Below are 4591 nucleotides of genomic sequence, written 5' to 3'. Positions count from 1 at the left end.
ACAATTCTTCATATCAAAGTTAGGAGAATTTTTGCACTCATTTTAGAGAAACCATTAATTTTATTAAATCCTCTTTAATTATATAATTGTTTCCAAAAACATCCCACGACGAGTTCAAAGGGTCCTAGTGTTCGGGCGGTGCCTGAGTCGGCCCAGACTGCCATGTGTCACCCTCCATAGTCAAGTTCCTCGAGCCCTGTCAGCACTGTCAACAATGGCTGCATCGCATGGAAGCAGAGTCCTGCCCGAACAAGGAAATGTGTCACCGTCGAGAATGGAACAAACCTCCCATACCCTTGGAAGGTGACCTTATCTCGACAACTCCAGAGTCTGAATCCGACCACAACTTTGACACTCAGCTATATGTAGGCACCTCCTATATGGAACTTTTGCCTTCTAGTTATCTTGAACACCCCATACTTCTCACTGCTGACTTGAGCATCGGAGTGCTTACCCAGGGACTGCTCCTTGGGCCTTTGTCTCTATAGACTTTGGTGCGCGGCCTCGTCCTTCCACATCAGTACATCTAGTTGGTAGGACTATTTAACTAATCCCTCAGTCTAAGACACCTCAGGTCGAACAACATTAGATTGGTGCCGTCTGTGGAAACTGTGCAAAAATCTAGTTCCTTAATTTCTTATCACGCACTACCAACAACCATGCCTAAAAACGCCTCCGACCGCTCTACAACCCGATCTCCTTCCCGGGGATCACACTCGCGCAGTATCTCTCCGCCCCGGGGATCCAACCTTAAACAGTCGACCCCACCCAGTTCAATGCCATGCAACAAAAGGTTGACCACATATTAGCGATGATGGAAACTCTAGGGAAAATAGGACCCCCCCCCAAACAGTTTACCCTCCCACCCAGTTACCTACGATGGTCGATCCTCGAGCTGAGGACCCCAAAAGGCGCATCTCAGACTGACCAAGGGTGCAGTCGGACCGAGAACATCAACTGTCCTAGACGACCAAGTCTCAGATGTGGCTCCGCACTTGTGAAGTCCATAAATGTTCCCTTTGCTCCACCTGGATACTCGCGAAGGAGTGGTTTGGCCAACACTTGCATCCCCCTATACTGGTAGTCGAGTCGAGCTCAGTCTGCGATCGACGAGCAGCACCCAAAGTGGAGAGATTCATGAACACTGCCCTGATAGATCGAGACATAAAGATCAAGAGCCTGTGGGAGAAGCTGGACGAGCTAGAACATAGCCAAACGAACCACAATGTGACACCACCTATAGATCGACTTGCTGAGCTGCACCCCGTTAAGGAGCCTGTCTTCATCTAGGAAACCGTTGACAAGCTCCCCCTTGCCAGATGGCATCTGCCACAGTTTGAGAATTACGATGGCACCTTGGATCCCAACGACCACTTCGAAGGGTTCAAGGCCATCATGATGCTCTATGACTCATCCGAAGGCCTGATGTGCAAGGCTTTCATTGCCACCCTCCATGGAGTCGCTAAAACCCAGTACACCTCCCTCTCACCATGGTCCATTGCCTCTTGGGAACAGTTGGAGGAGCAATTCCTAGCGTAATTCACGACTAGCTAGAGGCACTAGAAGACTTTAGCCAGCCACATTCATATGAGGTAGGAGGGTGAAACTCTCAGAGATTATCTGGCGACATTCAATGTCGAAGCCCTTTAGGGCTGAGCCCTAGACCAGTTCGTAGTTGTGACGACCATTATGAATGGGATACGCTCCTCCATATTTAGTTTCTCCCTTTAAAAGAATCCTCTGCCTACTCTGATTGCGCTCATGAAACATGTGCAAAAGTTTATGAATGTCGAAGGAGCATAGGCACTGTGCAAAAGGGAGGAAGATCACCACGACTAGAAGAAGAGAGACCACGATGACCGAAGGCCTGAACGTGATAGTAAATGGCAGGACCGTCAAGCTGATTGTAGGCCGAGGACTCCACCACCCTCATATCGCAACTTCACTCTATTGAATGTGCTATGAGTAGAGATCTTGATGCAAATATGCAATCACAGGTTTATCAAGTGGCCTGAAAGGATGAAGTTTCAAAACAACAAGAGGAGCCGAGAAAAGTATTGTAACTTCCATTGGGACCACGACCACGTGATTGAGAGCTGTCGGGACTTTCGACATCACCTGGAAGACCTCGTTCACCATGGATACCTTGGTGGGTTCATCAACATCAAGGAAAAGAAACCTAGGGAAGAGCAAGGCTGCGCAAATGCACCCATAGACCGAGCTCCCCTGACCAGAGTCATTGCCGTTATTTTAGGTGGAACGCTGGAGGAGAGAGCAGCTTAGCTCAGAAAGCTTATAAGCAGATGCACTAAGTCGACACCAGGGAGCCCAAAAGGCCGAGATAGGACACCCCTGTCTCTTTCACCGATGATGATCTCAGGGGTGTGTAGATGCCACACGACGATGCCCTCGTGTTCACATCGGAGATCACCAACTTTGAGGTGCACAGGATATTGGTGGGCATAGGGAGCTCGACCGAAACTATCTTTGAAGAAGCATTTAAATGGCTTGGCATAAGAAAGGGCTGCCTGCAAATGGTTAACACTCCTTAGGTCGGCTTCTCAAGAGAATCATTAATGCCTCAGAGGAGAATCACCTTACCGTTGCTCATAGGTGATAGACTCATCAGTAGTACAATCATGGTGGATTTTATCATTGTTTGCGTCCTATCCCCATATAACGCCATCCTCGACAAACTAACATTGGACACACTTCAAGCCTCGGTCTCGACATACCATCTCGTCATGAAGTTCCCAACTCCTAGGGGGTTAACATGACCTGAGAAAATTAGTGAACAACACGACAATGCTATTTGATAGTTTGCAAAGGATGGCCCATGCTAACAAAGCACTCTCTGTCGAGAGCATAAACCTGAGAGACAAGCTTTGGTCATAGCACGGTTAGCCCGTGGAAGACCATGTCCAAGTGCCCTTAGTCGAGGTGACATCACCCGATTTCTGAGAGCTAATGCTGGCGTATTTGCTTGGATGGCAGTACACATACCAGGGGTCGACCCCAAGGTCATAACCCACTAGCTCAGCACACACCCACGCTACTGACCAGTGAGGTAGAAGAAGAGGAGCTTCACCTCCAAACGGTGGAAGGTAATCAACGAAGAAGTGCAGAAACTATTGGATGCCGACTTTATCCGAGAGACTACCCGGACTGGTTGGCAAATGTCGTGATGGTGAAGAAAGTGAATGGAAAGTATAGGATCTGCATCAACTTTATCGACCTAAACTGAGCTTACCCAAAGTACGATTTCCCCTTATCGAGGATCGAACAGCTTGTCAATGCAATGACAAGACACGAGCTCCTAAGTTTTATGGAGGCCTTCTCTAGTTACAATCAAATCTACATGCACTCGAACAACCAAGAGAAGACCGCATTCATCACAGACCGATGACTCTACTGTTACAAGGTAATGCCCTTTGGGCTAATGAATGTCGGTGCCACCTATCAGCGTTTAGTGAATCACATCTTTAAAGAATAGCTTGGTCAGAACATGGAAGCATACATTGATGACATGCTGGTAAAGAGCAAGAACCTGACAAAGCTTGCCTTCAGCATCAGCTCTGGTAAGTTCTTAGGCTTCATTGCCATTTAGAGGGGGATCAAAGCGAACCTAGAAAAGATCTTGGCTGTCTTAGGCATGCAATCATTACCGATGCCTACCATTCTTCAAGGCCCTCAAGGACGCAAAAACTTCTACTGGACCGAGGAATGTGAACGGTCCTTCCAGGAATTGAAGTAATACCTGAGCTTGCCACCCCTATTAACAAAGCCAAACCCTAGAAACCAACTCCTCCTCTACCTATGAGCTGGGGATGAAGTTGTCAGCTCGGTCCTGGTGAAGGAAGAAGACTGAGTTCAAAGGCTGATTTATTACACTAGTAAGGTCCTCACAGACGTAAAGACGTGTTACTCAAACACTGAGAAGGTTGCCTTGGCCCTTATCACCTCAACAAGGATGCTTTGACCCTACTTCTAGGCACAACGTCTGAGTGTTGGCTGACCAGCCATTGAAACAGATATTGCAAAGGCCGAAGACATTAGAACAACTGATCAAGTGGAGCATAGAGATAAGTGAGTTTGACATTAACTACGCCCCCCGACCAACACTGAGTGGACCTTCACAGCCTTAGAACCAGCCGAAGACCCCTCAGCTTGGACCCTCCATGTGGATGAATCATCCAACTGACAAGGGAGAGGTGTTGGCCTCTTACTCTTTGGGCCAAACAACACTGGTCTTGAGCACTCTCTCCGATTCAAGTTCAAAGCATCCAACAATGAGGTAGAATGAGGCCCTTTTAGCAGTACTCTAGCTTATACGAGATGTCAGAGCAAGGCGCGTGGAGGCCTTCAGTGATTCCCAGCTTGTGGTAAGTCAAGTCAAAGGGCAGTTCGAGGCATGAGAGTCTGCCATGGCAAGTTACTTACAAAGAGTGCAGGAGCTCATCGGGCAGTTCGATCACTTCCCTATACAACAAATCCCCCGAGCCGAGAAAGTCCGACTAGACGCACCATCAAAGCTTGCAAGTTCGTCATAGACTGACCTCGGCATCATTGTCAGGATGGACCCAATCGTGCA

Source organism: Nelumbo nucifera, chromosome 1 (genome assembly GCF_055504915.1).
Source record: "Nelumbo nucifera cultivar China Antique chromosome 1, China Antique-T2T, whole genome shotgun sequence".
NCBI lineage: Eukaryota > Viridiplantae > Streptophyta > Magnoliopsida > Proteales > Nelumbonaceae > Nelumbo > Nelumbo nucifera.
The sequence above is the reverse complement of the archived record's forward strand: the minus strand, read 5'-3'. Positions refer to the sequence as shown.